The sequence below is a fragment of the Suricata suricatta genome, chromosome 4, assembly GCF_006229205.1.
Source record: "Suricata suricatta isolate VVHF042 chromosome 4, meerkat_22Aug2017_6uvM2_HiC, whole genome shotgun sequence".
Classification (NCBI taxonomy): Eukaryota; Metazoa; Chordata; class Mammalia; order Carnivora; family Herpestidae; genus Suricata; species Suricata suricatta.
Window position 1 is genome coordinate 133,510,992 of NC_043703.1, and position 18,045 is coordinate 133,529,036.

Below are 18,045 nucleotides of genomic sequence, written 5' to 3' on the forward strand. Positions count from 1 at the left end.
CATATTTACATATGTTAAATAGCTGGAAGAAAGATCAGACTGCGTTATTTTTCCAAGCTTACAAATGATTGGCACCATGTTGAGTCTTTAGACATGTGATTAAATATTTGCTTTAGACATGTGGATATTAAACATAGTTGCTGTTATCTTGCTATGTATTGACAAGCTATAAATATATTTTTTAAATTTCTTTTCGAAAAATGTGTAGGGCTAGGGAAATAGGTCCTCATTCCACTTTGTTACATGTTAAAGAATTCTCAATCTAGGTAGAGTCATATATCTGACACAGATTTTAGAATTTTTCATCAGAGTTAGGACCAGATTCTTAGAAACTAAGAGGTGTGAAGATGGGATAGTTAGGACCACAAAGCAAGTTCTTTAAAAATCTGAGATTCCCCCCATAAAAAAAATTATTTAACCTATATTTAATGTCAGGTAGTCACTGGGTCTGAAACTGGGAATTCAGAGATGCGTAGGACATAATGTCTGCCACTTGCAACATCAAGGAAGCCACTTGCTATTTCTATGCCTTTGACCTAGTTCCTAATGGTAAGACCAGGAGAAGACCATGTGTAGTATGCGCTTTTAGTTCAGCAAAACATTTAAGAAAAGCTTTCATTATAGTCATGAGACCAACACAAAGAACTCTGAGATCAAGGAGGGCCAGGTTATGGAACTATAAATAAACAACCATACCAAAGTGTGATGCTTGGTGTCAGCCTGGCCTAAAGGGAGCCTCAAATGGAGAGGCATAGGAGAGTCCCCAGAGAGGTCCGACCACTGCTTTGTCACTTAACTTGAGTAAAAATGCTGAGTGGTTAATGAACTCGATGATGACATAAAAGAAAGAGAGCAAAAACTCTCTGTGACAATTTCAGCATTAACAATCCTCACAGGGTGGAAAATGAGTTAAAAATAAAATAAGGAGAAGTGACAGGAATAAATACAAAATACTACATGGAGCCATCTAGCTTGATGATAAATACATTTAATTAAAACGACTTAGCTACTTTATTTCCAGGGAATATTTTTAGCAGAGTTCTGTCTTTATTTTATTTGGTAAAAAGACAAATAAAAAAAAATCATTAAAATTTAGGAAACTGTACTATGAATATATATCCAGGGGTGGGTTTATTACTGCCTTAAAGGAACAATTTGAAATTTGTACATTAGATAGTGAATCTTTTCTATTCAGTATTTTGGTTCAACACACTTGCAGGAGAAATGGTGGACATTTTAGGCACCTAGTAGCTATACTTCTAGAGTTTCATTCATTAGCATGCATTCGTGTATAGAAAACATGCAGGTTAGCATTCAGGTCCAATTTCAAATGTCTATTTATGAAAGATCACTTAGTGGAGAGTTTGAAGAAACCAACAACTAGCTTTTCCCGCCCATGTGGTGAGTAGGAGAAAATAGGTAAGTGTTTCTTATAGCTACAGAAGGTAAAAAAAACTCTCATTTTAATTGGAAGTTTAATAGATCTCCTAAAAGAGGCATACCTATTCATTAAAAAAAAAATCAGTTTACTGCTATTGCTTGGCTGGTGTTATCTTAACTCTCGCTCTTTAAATAACTGGAAGTGTCTCTTAGGAGTTAGACTATAGCAACTGCATATTTCAGGTTGCTCTCAACAAGATGTCATTCCTAGAAATTTTGTGACCTACTCATTCTGCCCTTGGGCTCTCTCAGTTAAGGAAAAAATACCTAAAGCACTTTCTGGCATACTATTTTTTCTGGAATCAGTTTGAATATTCTTCAGTTGTCATGGAATGAGTACTAATGTACAATGCAAATCAAATCTGACTAAATGGATTAAGGAGAGTGGATTGAGGCCTGTTCTTCCTTTCTTTGTAAAACTGAGTATAAGATTAGATTTTTCCAGGCAAAACCCAAGAGCAGTGAGTAGTTCCACAGGCAGTAAAGGCACTTCCCAAATTCTCAGTATGGTGCTTGGACACTGCCATTTTATCTTCACCACCAGCAGGCACATCCTCTGCCTTTCCTCCATCACCTCACAAGAGCGAGGATCTGCCATTACGTCTTTCTTACTGTAGCTGTGTCTCCAGACGCAATATATTCTAAATGCACATAGTGGGTGGACTGATGGTAAATGACTTGTATTCACAGGAGCTTATTGAATTTAACTTCAAGGGTTAATAGTATTTTGATCACATTATTGCTATATAAGACTAATCAAAATTCCATATCAACATGTCATGATTCACAGGTCTTCCTTTCTCTCTCTCTCTCTCTCTCTCTTTCTTTCTCTCTCTCTCTCTCTCTCTCTCTCTCTCTCTCTCTCTTTCTTTCTTTCTTTCTTTCTTTCTTCACCAGTTAGTTAACATACATCATAGTCTTGGTTTCAGGAGTAGAATCCAGTGATTCATCACTTACGTATAACACCCAGTGCTCATCCCAACAAGTGCCCTCCTTAATTCCCATTGCTCATTTTCCCCTCCCCCATCAGCCCTCAGTTTTATCTGGGTGTTACTTGCACGGCATTTCCTTCTTGTGATTAAAATCTTGTACTGGGTTGTTGTAATATTGCCTTCCAGCATTCATTTTATAGACAGATTTCAAAACATAATGCTAAATAAATATAACAAATACCAGGATAAAAAGTTTTCCCATTTCTTTAATAAGTTAAAACAACCCTGGGATCATGACCTTAGTCGAAATTGAGTCAGATGCTTCACCAACTGAGCCACCCAGGTGCCTCCTTGGGTTTTTATCTTTTAAACAAAAATGGTACATAAAGAATGTTTACATACCTGTGAAACAATCTGTAAAATAAACTCTTTGAAGTGGAATTCCTGGATTAAAGGGCATGCATAAATAATCTCTGTTAATTTTGACCCTAAAGGTCTCATTGCAGTTTTAGGTGAATGGTAGCACATTCTGGTCGGTGTCTCTCACAGCTTTACTCAGTGCTTTACTTAAAACATTAAATAGGCTGCCATGGATTCTGTTAGCCTCAATCCTTTCTATGCACAGAAGTTAGCAAACCTGACACATAAACCGTTATATAATAATCGACAGTGCCTTGAACTCTGTACCAATCACAACTGTTTCTAAAGTAACGTCTGGATACCTTGTTTTATCATGGATTCAGTAACGTCAAGAGTTTGACCATTTTTTCTTCCTGAAGACAGAAAATTATGTAAGTGAATGTAACAGATAAGTCTATAAAAGCTATTCTATCTATATGCTTCTGACTGGACAGCAGTGGAAAAACTACCCTCAAATTGTACCCAGGTGAGGACTTTTCAATTGCCTTAAAGAAACCAGAGAGAAAGAAACTAGGTCAACAGCTTAAAAGAATTGCTTTCTCTACCCTTCACATAGCATCAATACTTTGATTTTTCTTGTACTTCTAAAGCCCTATAAAGCTAGATATTAAAAAGTCTCTGATATTAAGGGAAGAGAGAAGTGTGTAAATTTCACCTAGAGGACATTTTTCTATGGAGAAAAATGGGATTTTTAAATTTGTGTTATTGAAACTTGCACTGATTTGTGTACAAGCTCTAAACTCCTCATTTAAAGTTTCCTTCACTGAACACGGAGACACCAGGACAACTTTACTTAAAATCCACAATTAATCCTGCCATTTTTTTCCAGAAACTTTATTCATTCAATTATTTGTTAAAAATCTTGTATATGGCAGATATTTTCTTAGCTCCTACTATATGATAGCAGACATGTTCCCTGTTTTTGTGAGGCTTTCATATCTGTGGAAAATCCACTAGACGAAGCAAGAGAAGCTTGTATTACTAAGTTTGGTAAGACAATAAACAAGATAATAGAACATTCTTTGTATCCCTTGGTGACACTATTCAAGGTCTAAAATACCCTGGCCTGGCCTTTTTCTCAGAATGACTTAGCAAAAGACAAATCAAAAACTACAGTGGTGTGTTGAGAAGGGAGCCATTATTTTTTGAAGTCAATTTACAGAAGGCTTCCAAGGTTTTATTGACTTAAAAGACCCCAATCACCCCTTTGGGTACACTTCTATTAGGTCTTCAATCCATACCATATTATATTCTGAAATGAACTTTCATTGGATGCATTGACCCCCGTAACGAATAATATGTTAACCATGGCAAGTGACCAGGTATGTGTCTAGAGGGGTGTCTCTGGAAACAGCTGTTCCACAGGAGCATGATTCCAAATCCAACTGAGACACTGGAGACAAAGCCTAAAGCCCCACATGACATCCCCTCGTTCTTTGGTGCTTTTATTGCCTCCCTCTCCAAAGGCCAGCACATTACGATGCAAGGAAAATAACAATGAGAGAGAGGATGGGTCAATAGTGTGACTTGTCAGTAGGTGGCATTTGAAGTCTCCACCGGTGTGTGTTAGTGTCATGGTAGAAAAGTCCTGAAACAATGTATTTTCTTTGGTCACTGCCTTGATGAGAGCACATGTGTCACAGAAAGAGAAAACTCTGTGTATTGGTTTCATGCTTAGTTTTTCCTCCCTCTTTTCTTGGTTGTTTTCCACCATTTCATACGTAAAACTATTTATGTAGTTCGTATTTAACTCACAAGTACAGTAAAGACTAAAAATAATATCATGAAGCCGCTAACCATGTGTTGCCAGAGGTGATATTAGAGCTTTGATGTATATTGGATGTACCGGTGTTTTTAACGATTTGCAACTTGTAAGATTTTAAGAGTGAGTTGGCAAGTGGTGATAGAGGTCATGGGACCTTTCCCAGTAATCAGTGTATTGTTGTGACTCCCTATGACCTCAAATTCACAGTAAAAATTGAGAGTGAATCCATTTTAGCTTATTTTATGAAGACAGGATAAGAAATTTACATTAATAGAAAGGTCCAGTGGAGCAATACTTTAATGTAAACTAACAAAGGGCTTTTTGAAGGATATGGAAAGTTGCTCTTTACATATTTGAGGTCATGTGGTTCTTTCAAAGGTAACTGAAGTAACACTGCTCTGAAGTGACAGGCGGGCAGAATCACCAGGAGGCCACTCCAAAACGCAAATCCCCATTGTGCCATTTTTAGAAGTGTACCCCACTTTCCTGCCTCTTTGAAGAAATACCCCAGTGACTCCTCTATCAATGGAAGTGGGTCGTATTGTGACAGTGGAACCCTAGTTTTATCAAGGGACTCTTAGTTTGGGATCCCAGTAACTTCCAGAACATCAGCAGGGAAACTAACCTCCTTATTGCTAATGGACAGACTTTGTTTTCATTTTTAAAAATTTGTTAAACACAGTAAGGCACTCAGCTATAAAGCCATGAAATAATAAACTCTCGAGACCATTCATTTTAACACTCTGGACTTCTCTTTGTTTCATTTATGGCTTTACATTGTAGGCTGGCAAGTTTGTTAGAGAAAGCACTTCTTATAATAAAAAACACAGATGTTGAGTTGGCATAAACTTTGCCTGCCCCTATATTATATTGAAATTTTCTGTCTAGAAAATATGCCCAGTTGTTATACCTTTCAATTATGGGCACAAATGATAAGGAAAATATTAAAGTTGTCAGGGAAGTCAATTATATAGTGTAAGCAGGTTGCTTGAGACATGTTTGGTTTCATTTTTGTTATTTAACAGCTGTGTATCAAAGGTGAAGAGAGGTACTGATATGAATCACTTTAGAATATCTGTGAAGATGGAGGGAAAGTCATTGCTTATTATAGAACATAGTAATGGGATCTTTGGAGTCCTTCAAATCCTGATGACTAAAACAGAAAATTACCTACGGCAACTAAAATATGCTTTGTTTTCTGGTTTTTAAAAGATGCATTGTTGTTTTTTAGAGATGCAATGTCCCTTCGCTGTAATTCTTTTATTTTTGAGCATCTAACAAAACCTCATAGGACAGTGAACCTGGATATGAGAAAGCAGCAAGATATCCCAGGAAATACATTATTACAAATGTCGCCCTGACTCTGCCATGGTCTTTCTCTTTGACAATTCATTAGCTTGGCTTCCTCATCTATCAGAAGGGAAGAAGTAATCAGTGTGCAAAGGACAGAAGTTTAAAAGCCGATGTTCTCTCCACACCTGGTGAAAATTGATGTTACGTATCTGTCAAAGAGAAGACATAGAATTTGCCCAAAATGGTGATATCTCGCCTATATTCTAAACTAAGATAAAAACACAGAAAAAATTTGAAAAACCAGTGATTTTTTAACTTTCATACCAAAGTCCTCATTCATTTAATGGATATTTGATCTAATATGATCCAGATGCCACCAGGGCACAGCAGTGAGAAGACATAGAGTCCTTGATTTAGTGCAGCCAGCTGTCTAGTCTGTACACTGCGACTGAATCATGGGCAAAAATGCTCCCTCCCTCGGGTTCCTCCAGGGGCCCTTACCTTGTCCCACATTCACTATTCAGGATCTCTTATTTCTCTAAGAGAATACTTACTCAAGACTACTTGTAGGTCCAGCTAGCTACTGACCAAAATAAGTTTGCCTTCCACCCCACTCTGGACAGAGTAGCTCCCTACTGCAGCTAGACTACAAGTAAAACAGGGCTTTGAAGCACACAGGTACAAAATTTGTTAGAGGCCCTTTGGGCTTCCCTCACCTCCCCAATTGTGAAATTATATTTGTAACTTAAAAAAGAACAATTTTGCCCTTTGCATTGTAACACAAGCAATACTCATAAATTTTATAACTAGAAACGGTATTCCAAATAACGTAACATTTTTATCAGACTCTGTAAAGTTATTCTTTGAAACAGTATAGTTTGGTTAAGCTACTTGCTTCTTTTTTCTTTTCCCAAAGGAGAAAAAATGATATCTCTTGTGATTTTATAACACATTTGAGTGAAAAAAAATAATATACTTGAGCATTAAATTTAACTCTTAAACTATGTTTTTATAGAACATGTGATAATATTCTAAGTCAAATTACAGGGTCATCTAGCCAAGATATTTTAATTTTTAAAAATTTTTTTCAATGTTTTATTTATTTTTGATACAGAGAGAGACAGAGCATGAGAGGGGGAGGGACAGAGAGAGAAGGAGACACAGAACCGGAAGCAGGCTCCAGGCTCTGAGCTAGCTGTCTGCACAGAGCCTGACCGGGGGCTCGAACCCACGAATGTGAGATCTGACCTGAGCCAAAGTCAGAGGCTTAACCGACTGAGCCACGTAGGCGCCCCTTAATTTTTTTTAATGTTTATTTATTTTTGACATAGAGAGACAGAGACAGAATGCAGGTAGGGGAGAGGCAAAGAAAGAGGGAGACACAGAATCCGAAGCAGGCTCCAGGCTCTGAGCTGTCCACACGGAGCCCAATGCGGGGCTCAAACTCATGTATCATGAGATCATGACTTGAGCCAAAGTTGGATGCTCAATCAACTGAGCCACCCAGGTTCCCCTGGCAGAGATATGTTAGAAGTGAAGTCCTTTTTGAGTTTCTCTGGGGAAGAAATGTAGTTGTTTGCTTTGCCCGACTGGTGTGGTGGTAGACTGTCCCCTCCAAAGAAGAGTCCTCATTTGTGGAAGTTGTCTATTCCCAGGATATAAATACTCCCACCATGGATGATTTCAGGCTACCAACATGGATTTGTTCAACGTAGCATCCGAAGGGGTAGGCATAATTGATCCTCTTCTGCACACACAGGAGTTATATTCACTTTGAAGTCCTCCTCAGCGTCAGTGTTTGAGCTGAAGTAGGAGTGGAGGTCAGGAGGCAGGAGGTGGGGGAGACCTTGGCCGAAGTCCTGGAGAACCAGAATGTCTATCTACTCAGGACCCACACTGAAGCCAGAACTTCCCCAGTGCACCGCTGCCATTTCTGTTTTTCTTCATCTGAAAGGACATTCCCTTGGAGGGCTATTTTTAAAACCCTTTCCTCTCTGTCAGATGTTTTAATGACGAATGATTTAACTTTGCTAAAATGTGACTCTGTTAAATAAAAACAAAGCAGATGAGAAGTTCATTTCGCGTGTGAAGCCCTAGGAATAGTCCTCCAGGAGTGCCTCTTTTTGCTTTTTAAATGAAAATTGGTGGAAACGCTGTCATGAATCCAGTCTCCGTGGCCATTTTACTACCAGAACAGACCACCTTGCCTTAAGCACCACATATGGTTTGCGGAGTCTACAGGGAGCAGTGCGGCTGGGGACAGCGGAGGGGAAAGCAGAAGTGGTTTCTAAGCCGGAAGATCAGGCAGCGCTTTCACACTAAAATCCGCTTCTTCTCTCCCTTGTTGCTTCAGGCCACCACTTACTGGGGTTTAGTAACCTGGTGTGCATTCCTTGCCTTTCCAGCATCCCTGCAGGAACAATAACCAGGTGTGGGGCTGGGCGAGGCAGAGTGATGAGCAGCGAAGCCAAGGGAAAGTGCCTTCTGTTTCCATCCATCCTTCCTCTCTGCCCTCTGGCACCAGCCAGGAGCTAAAGACGTCAGCAGCAGTGTTGACTTGCCACTTACCACTGAACGTCTTTATGTAGAAGGAGAAAGTGCCTGGCTCAGAGTCACACAAGGAGTGAATGTAGAGCAGGTGGGAGGAGAGGAGACAAACTTGTATCCTCCCACTTGCCAGGATGGCTCTTCGTCATCACACCCTGCAGAGCCCCCAGTTTAGTTTCCCATCCTGCAGCCTCCATCTCTGCTCCTCCTCCCTGAGTTTCACTCCAGCGCCATTTCCGTGTCCTGGTGTAATGAGCCGGAGCTGGAGGCCCCTTGTCCTTGTCCACGTACTCACAGGCTCGCCAACACGTGACCTTTCCCCTGCCTGGTTGGCTGAGAGAATCAGGAATAGAATGATCCTCTACAGTGGTGCCTGGGTGGCTCAGTCGGTTGAACGTCTGGTTTTGGCTCAGGTCACGATCTCGCAGTTCTTGAGTTGGAGCCCTGCATCGGGCTCTGTGCTGACAGCCTGCAGCCTAGAGCCTGCTTTGGAATCTGTCTCCGTCTTGTCTACGGCCATACCACCCTGAACACGCCCGATCTCGTCTGGAATCTGTCTCCGTCTCTTTCTGCCCCTTTACCGCTCATGCTCGCTCGCTCTCTCTCTCTCTCTCTCTCTCTCTCTCTCAAAGTAAATAAATAAATAGAATTATCCTCTTATCCTCTACAGCGAGCTCCGGGACAGGTCACTGAAAGTTACTTTAAGGATGGTTCTCAATGGACTATGTGTGAACATTCTTGTACGTTGTAGCTCAGAAGTAGACAGAATGTCATCAGTGGGTAGAGACACCAGTATCAAGTTGTGTGATACAAAGTTTATTAGACTGGTAATTCAGCCCAGCTGCCTGAGAACTCAGACTTTCCCTTCATTAATGTTCAGCCAAGACTTTCAATTGAAAAAAAAAAAGTTTATATATATAGTTATAATATATACAAGTAATAAATAACTCTTTAATTGAAAGTTTGAATGCTTCAGAAGAAATGGAAACAAGAATCATGTGCAGGGCTTTATACATATAAAAACGTGTTTTCAAAATTAACCTCCTGCGCATCTGGGGTATACATGTTTGCAGAGGCTGTCTGTAATACGGGCAAGACCACTGCTCCTCGTAAACCACTAGAATTACATGAACGATTACAAGTCTACTTTTCCTGGACTCGGCCAGAATCCCCGGGGTGAATGGCCATACAGCTTTGCTTTTCAGGAAAAAACAATGTGGGGGAGGGGATGGATAAATATGCCAAACCACTGACTGTTCCAATTATTTTCCTTCTGCCTCATTGTAACTCTCTAGTCGCAAAACCTTCCTTGTCAGTGAAAGTCTAACTCTATCCCATCTTCTGTGTCTATTGCCGGGAAGGCTATTTAAGGATATAGTGGGACATTCAGATTCTTCCAGAGATGGAGTCCTTTTGTGTGTGGCCGAAAGGAGAGCTGAAGTGTAGCTCTGAAAAAGAGCTCTGCTTTGATGCTTTCAAGGGCTTGGGTGCAAGAGATAATGAAGCAGCACCCACTCGGGCTCTTTGTGCTTGGTCTTTGTTTTCTTTCGTGATTTGGGAAAGGGCAGTCGTGAAGACTCCTTGGGATGATGTAAATTCTTCCTCCGTGTAATTGGCAGCTGATGGCTCTGGTGAACGTGTCTTTGAGCGGTAGGTTCTGAACAAATACCTTTAAAGTGGTCCCTGATGAGCCATATAACACTCTCCAGATAACTTACTACTCTGAATAGCTTTTCAAGATTCTCTTGTATGTCATTGCCTGTCAGAGATCCACTGTTTTGCCATTTGTTTTGCTTGTTCTTCGGGTTTATCAAAAAACTCAAAGATAATACGAGCATCCAGGTCCTTTGACACCAGTACAACTGGATGAGACACCCTCCTGCTTCTTCTGGGGGAAGAAAAGGAAAAGTGTTCAAAGGTTTTGGAGTTTCTTTTGTTTTCATTGAATGGACCAGTTTTTTTGTTTTGTTTTGTTTTTTACCATCATGTTCCAACCTCAATCGCTCCTAAATTGTCTTGATCTGGTAGAATATTTAACTTAATAAAGCAAAACTAGTGGCTTAATAAAGAATCCAGGCTGTCTTGAGAATGAGTGAGTGAGAGAGAACACTAATGAAAGTAAGAAAGTAAGATTCTTCCAAGAAGAAGCTTTCGTGAGACAGGATGCATCAAGAATATGTTCAGGCCATCTCTGCATCGACAAAAAATAAATAATCATAAGGCTAACTCTAGGGTTTTCAATATTCCGGTGGGGGAGGGACATAGTCAGGGATGGGGGAAAGATGTTTGCATCTGTTTGGGTTTAAACTGGCTCAGAGGTCAGACTCCCTTTGCAGCCAATGTTTGGATACTTTTAATAGCTGTTCTTTATTACTAGGCAGGACTGAACACAGGGAAGAGGATGTTCCTTTTTAAAATTCCTGGTAGGGGCTCCTGGGAAGCTCAGTCTGTTAAGCATCCTACTCTGGGTTTCAGCTCAGGTCACAATCTTGCAGTCTGAGTTCGAGCCCCGCGTCCAGCTCTGTGCTGGCAGTTTGGAGCCTGCTTGAAATTGTCTCTCCTGCTCTTCTGTCCCTACCCTGCTCATGCTCCCTGTCTTCTCTCAAAATAAATAAATAAATATTAAAATTTTTAAAAATAAATAAATTCCCGGTAACTGATTGCAGCAAGAACAGGACCTCCCTGCTCCCCTCAAAGCTGTCACATAGTTTTCTTTTGGTACTAGACCAAATCAAACAAAGAAGGGCATGAAAATGAAACAGATACATCTCACCTAGCATTGCAGTTGGTGGGAGGAAGGTCTCTTGGAAGCAAAGTTGTTCAGTTTCCATTTATATTTTTTAATCTTGGATAATAATAAGTTTAGCAGCCTGTATGTGCCCCAGTGCATGAACAAATGTACGTACACAGACTTCAAAAGTAGACAGCCTTTGCGTTTCAGTAAGCATTATGTTTGCTCATGCTATGACACTCGATGTTCTGGCTAGCATAGAGATACAGAAGACGCAGTCTTTACCCTCTGCTGAGTGTGAAAAAGACTTCATCGGGCAGCTGTAACACCTGTTCTCTGCTCTTTCAAATGTTGGTTGGCTTTACTGTGTTTTGTACCTGGGGGTAAGAAAACTGATTAGTGGAGTTTATCCCGGATCAGAAATTACTCCATGCTACTACCCTAATCTTAAGGATTTACAGAACATTGCCTTTCCGCTGCAGTTAGATTTCCCAGCATGCTTCGGAATTAGGTAAGAAAAATAAATACCCTAGAAGAAGAAGGAAAAAAGAAAAACAGGAACAGTGGCATTTTATTGCATTGTATTCTTTTTATTGTTAAAAGGAAAAAAAGCAGCTGTACCAGTTTTAGTCTTAAAACTGTACTTTTCTATTTGTGAGGTTGAAGAGTCGAAGCCAAGAGTGACTCTTCCATTACCACAATATTTAGAAGAAACAGACTCCTGCCAATCACCCACTTTAAGTATTAGATTAGGATGAATCCAGGAGGGCTTTATTCTACCCAGAATTCAAGTGAAGACAAAGCCTAAAAAGCACCAGGATGAAAAACCACTTCCTGAGGATCAGGGAACATTTACCTTTAATAACCTTCATTAGCGGATTCTGGCTATAGAAATTCCCCCTGAGAACTGGCATGGAAATAATCGCTGTTCTCTGCTTTACTTCCTTTTATAAAAAAGAGCTCAGGTTTAGATGATAGGCCTCCCTCTTTCCAGAAATTCCCAGCTCCAGATACTTAAAGGCTTCCTTTGTAAGTTGCCCGAAGGGAGCAGAGCCCTGTTTCTGCTCTGAAATGAACATCCTTCTGCGTGGGACCTGGCCAGGACCCTGCTTGTGCCTGGGAAGATGGCTGTCTCTTCAGAGCGACTTTCACAAATGCTGGTTGGGACTCCCAAGTCGGGGAGTCTGGGACTCCAGAGCTCACCGGCCCTGGCTGATTTGATCTGCCACCCTGTAGCTATTCTTGGCATGGGGCCGGGGTGGACATGGTCTATCAGACTTGTCCCTGTTTATAGCACCTTTCAACTCAGGCACTGGGAATGCTGACCCACAGACTTTTTTTTTTTTTCTCTTTTTGCCTTTTCCAGAAACTGTGTAGAAGGCAAAACTGTTCCCATTCCTCATTCCAGCCATGCCATCTGAGAGCGCATTTCCCAGACCCTTTGTCCACATGACCACAAAAATGTCCTGGGGATGAGATTCTTTGAAAAGACTAAAGACTTGTCCCTGCCCCAGGAAGGGGGCCATGTTTGCAAAACCCCAGGAGTTGCCCTTGTCAATGAGTGGATCAGTGGATGTTTTCGTGAAGTGTATATTTCACAGATGATCTTAGTAAACTTCACAGTAATTCGTTTGTTCATTGCATCAAACCTACGCTGGCAAGTTGTAAGTACAAGACAAAATAGGAAGGACGGAGATGGATCTGCCCATTTCTGAGAGTTGACTGCCTGCCAAGGGCGACATGTAAATCAATAAAAATAGGCGTAAGATTCATACTAACAGAAATATAGGCAACACGCTGAGGTGCTGTGTATGAAGTTGATTAATGCACTTTTACCCATCTCTGCCTTTGCACAAATCATTCCTCTTTGCCTAGAGAACCTCTGCCTGGCTGTCTGTCCTCAGAGTGCCTTCAGAGACACCATTCAGATGTCACCTCTTCTTAGGAGCTTTTCCGGATCCTGCTGATCTGGATTGCTTGTCCCTTCTCAGGTCACTCCTGGGTTTATCTCTATGGCAGAGCTAATAACATCATCTTTTCATTGGTTGGTGTCTGACTTTCCTGGCTAAAGTGTGAACTCTGAAGAGCAGGGACTGATTTTTTTATTTCAACATTCCCAGTGCCTGGATGTCATTCACTTCTCAAAAGGAAAGAATGAATAAATGAAGAAATTCATTAAGCATGATGGTTTTGCAACTCTGGTGCTTATTAGACTTTCGTGATTGAAGCAAATGTGATATTTGTGTTTTGTTAACCATCAATTTTTTTTACATCAAGAACGAGTAGTTATCTAAAAATGGAATACATATTTCCATCTACTCATGTGAAAAATTCTCTGTGGGGCTTTTCAGAAATGGATTTTTTGTTATTTTTCCATTAGAACAGATGTTTTATCCTGTGACCATGCATGGTGAAATTTAAATTTCAGGACTTTTAAGGAAGAGAAAATAACCTGCTATTTTCTAAATGTTTATTTCCTCAAGCTTTATTATCACTAGTTTCATTTATAATAGCAGACATTCATATTTAGAGTCGTATTTTCATCAGGTTTACACTGTCAGTATTCACGCCTGCTTTTCCAATTTACATGGGCCAGAGAGAATCCTAAAAAGCTGCAGCCAATATCCAAAAATCTAAAATTTCCAATTCTTTATTGTCCTCCTCCAACTTTTCAATACAGAATTCAGTGCTCTCCAGAATTTGCAAATCAGAAATGTTTCATTCTTAAAAAAAAAAATGGATTCCATGATTTCAAGTATCATATGGTCTGCATGGTCTGACATACACAGATACAATTATATATTCATCAGATTATTTTTTGTCAAAATAGAAAAGCAGGGAACAATTCTTATAATCAAACATTTATACAGTGTTTTCTCTATGCCTGACATAATCCTAACATTTTACAAATATAAGTGACTTTAATGCTTATAACGATCCCATGGTATTATTACCACAATATTATAGATAAGGAAAATAAGGGGTAAAATGTTAATATAGGGGACTTGAAGCATAAGTGATCAAAGACTAAAAGCAAATGCAAGCAATAGGAGGGTCAAGATCTAGAGCTTTTTAGTGAAGTCCGCACATTGGAGGCATGTTAAAGCCCAAACCCAAGATGTGTCAATTTTTCACCCAAAGTGACAGATTTTACTTTGTGAACTGTAGGTTCATCCCATTCTCAAGGCTGATACAGTGATTTTTTTTTCCCTTAGAAGAAGCACTGGAATAGGATTTCCAGTGCACTTGGGATACGGGGTGTCAGGCCCTATCAAACATGGAATCTGATGGAACACTTCCCAAATCATGTCCAAGTGCAATAAAAAACCAGTAAGTTTGCCCTGAAGAGCCTTCCTTTGTTCCTCAATGACAACATTAGGAATCGTTGCATTGAGTCTCAGATATCATGATGCCCAAAAGTATTGTATTAATCACATCTCCTTATGTTAAAGTGACCTACCCCTCACACTAGTTTATGTAATTGTTTTCTCAGTTGTTAGCACTTGCTTTTTTTTTTTTTTTCGTATCCAAGAGTCATTTTCTGTTTCACTGGCATTTGAATAAGTCACTCATTTTAGAAGCCTGGATTATAGATCATCGCTAAATTGTCCAAGTGCCCTGTGAATGCCTGAATGCCGTGAGGCTACAGTAAGAGAGCCAAAAGCTGATATTTGAAGGAAAAGCTGTCTCAAATGAGAGCTAAATTAATTGCAGTCCCAGGAACATCAGCCCCGGACTCTCCGTGATCTCGGGCACAAAGAGACAACAGCTGTAAACCACTCATAAATAGCTGTGGACCACACATTTCAAAATGTCTACATCAGTGGGAAAACTGTTTCGATTCTTAAAATTACAGACTTGATTCAGGGTTTGGGCCTTGTAAAATAATCAAGCTGTCACATCTTAAAAGTCTGAGATCAAATTTAAAATTCCATGACTCTGGAGTAACCATTAAGACCCAGGGCAACCAATATTTAAGCATCTGGGCTTAGAAGACAAGTTAAAAAAAATGTACAGGGGAAATCATTATAACATAAGAAGGGGAAAAAACTATAAAAAAGGAATATTGATGAAATTGTACAAGAGTTTTAAGAGTTCCAGTGTCAGGTAGGGGGTTCTGTTTTCTTGTGTGGGCATTGGTTACAGAATTGGAGCTCAATATACAGAACAAAAAGAGGAGGTAAAGGGCCACCTTGTCATAAAGCCAGGCATCCTATCAATTTATGCCTCATAAGAAAAATTAGAGATAGATAAAAATGGGCCCTTAAACCCCAGATCTCATTCTCCAACACCGAAAGTATATTGCTTTGCCCACATTTGGCATGACATACTTTTTGTTCCCCACATGTGAATCAATAATACACAGCGTAACTCCAATTTCCCTGCATCATCATTTTGTGATGCCTTTGTTTTGAGAGATATAAGTAAATAAATTAGAGAGCTGATGGCTGCTATAAAATAACCACTACATATATATTTTTAAGTTTTTTAATGTTTATTTTTGAGGGACAGAGGGAAAGTAGGGGAGGGGCAGAGAGGGAGAGGGAGACCAGAATCTGAAGCAGGCTCTAGGCTCTGAGCTGTCAGCACAGAGCCGCTCGAAACGGGGCTCACTCACAAACTGTGAGTTCATGACCTGAGCCGCAGTCAGATGCTTAATGGACTGAGCCACTCAGGTGCCCCAACCATTGTATATTTTAAAAGACAGAAACTAGTGAGGTAATAAACAAGATTATAAACACAACAATGTGCTAACTAATTTCAGTAAACACTGAGGTACCTGCAGATTGCTTGGCCAAATCCTAGCTCCGTCATGGAGACTTGGGCACGTCACTTTGCCTTTCTGCTCCTTGCTTTCCCTGTCTGTACAATGAAGATAATAATGTAATAACATAGCTACCTTATATAGTTGGCATTAGAATGAAATATGTTAATAGATATAATGCTTGTATATATTTAGGACAATGCCTAGCATATAGTAAACAGTAGACCTGCTTATTGTTGTACTCATTCTTTTTTCTTTTTTATTTATCCATGTGCTCAAATGAATATTACTGATCATACTAGAGCTCATGTTCGCTGAGTATTGACAATAGTACAGACACTGTGCTAAGTACTTTGCAGCGATTATTTCATTTAATTTTCATGACAACTTCAGAGGTAGCTACTATTACTATCCCTCTTTTAAACATAAAAACAAGCTACGAATGAGGCGCAGAGAGAGAAAGCCACTTGTCAGAGTAACAAAGCTAGTGAGTGGTAGTAATAGAATCAGAATATGCCTAGATGTGTCATCGTTATTAACAGCATAAACCGTTTATACTTTGTTATATTAGCTCCGTCTTCCTCTACCCTTGAACCCTGTGCTGTGATGTTCATGCAGCAGGATTCCATCGCTGATTTTTAATTTATGTGTCACATGGTTTTTAGTTGAATAACTTGAGGCCACTGGGTAGAACCTCACTGTCTAGACTTTATAACGTAAACCATTTCACTCAAAATAACCATTCTAAACTGAACCACCACAAAAGGTTAACCTTCCCCCATAAAATTCTCAGTGTAAGTTGGGCATTGACAGTGTCCAGAATAAATCCTCTAAGTGAATCACTTTCATGGAAAATGCCTAGTATAAACAAAGCAGAGAAAAAAAAATTTTTTGCACTTTGGAATAAAGAGGTCCAATAAAAACAATGACTTGTTTAAAATGCATTTTGAAACGTTAACAAAGTGGGGCGCCGAGGTGGCTCAGTCGGTTAAGCATCCCAACTTCAGCTCAGGTCATGGATCTCCCGGGTTATGAGTTCGAGCCCCGTGTCGGACTCTGTGCTGACAGCTCAGAGTCTGGAGCCTGCTTAAAATTCTGTGTCTCCACCTTTCTCTGCCCCTCCCCTGTTCATGCTTTGTCTCTCTCTGTCTCTCAATAATAAATAAGTGTTAAAAATTAAAAAAAGAAAGGGTAACAAAGTAGTAGTTTCCTAAAATTATCAACGTACTGAGTAAGACCAAGAAAGGAAGCCCTGTTCTTCACCAGACCCGTCCCTGAATATTTTATATTATCCACTCTGCTGACCTTGATACAAGTTGAATTCCACAGTGTCCACAAAGAAAGAATGAGCTGGTATGTTTTTGCTCTTGGCTAGAGAATAACGGGTAAGGAATGGACATTGTCTGAAGTGAGGAAAATGCATCAAATCTGTTTAAGGCTCTTTTGTTTTCACCCACTGTCTCATAAAGCCTCGGAGACGTGAAGGGGAACATAATCTCAGTGTTGTATCCTGGGTCTTCACCACATGCTGAACCAGCGGAACAGGCTTCTCTTATAAAGACCTCCGCTTAAGGAACAGATAGTCACAAAGGGAGGCCCTGAAGATCAGGGGGCACGTCCGTTGCTCTCCGCTCCCTCTTCTCCTCGCGCTGGCTTTAGAACAGGTGCAGGAATGTGACGCGAAGGGAAAGCAGCTGCTAATTAGCTCTCAAAGGTAAACTTCCCAAACATGTGCCAGATTTGCCAATATAAAGCCATCAAGTTGGCACAATTGAGACCAGCTTTTACCTGTTTGATTTTTACGACAGCGGTAGAGATCCGTTCATAAGTGAGAAGAGAGAAGCCCTGGGGCTCGGTCAGCTCTCAGGAAGGTAACAGAAGCTATGGGGGCGGAGTTCACAGGCTGACTGCACCCGCTGTGCGCTGTGCGCAGGTCCAGCCCGAGGGCATTCAGCCTCCACAGCTTGAAGGAGGTAACTATCAGGCAGAGAAGTTAGCGCATCCCTCTCGGTACCCCTCACCCCAGCTCTATCCAGGCTGAGCTCCCTGCAGAACACCCAGACTCCAGCGTGGATGGCCCAGTGCCCTGCCTTATTAGAGTATTTCTCACTTTACAAAGCACTTTTCACATAATGATCCCATGTGATCCTCA

The 18,045-nt window shown here is 40.4% G+C and overlaps 1 protein-coding gene and 1 long non-coding RNA gene across 16 annotated transcripts in view; one reads left to right on the top strand and one right to left on the bottom strand.

The window, feature by feature from the left end:
- The window catches only part of SLC8A1 (solute carrier family 8 member A1), a 364,284-nt gene that overhangs the window by 200,220 nt on the left and 146,019 nt on the right, over window positions 1-18,045 (top strand). The gene's annotated exons all lie outside the window — the stretch shown is intronic.
- LOC115290124 lies at window positions 11,177-17,458 on the bottom strand. Its single transcript, XR_003907970.1, has 3 exons — window positions 17,199-17,458; window positions 15,909-15,991; window positions 11,177-11,505 (listed from the first exon to the last, which is right to left on the bottom strand). It is a non-coding gene; the product is annotated as an uncharacterized LOC115290124 (long non-coding RNA).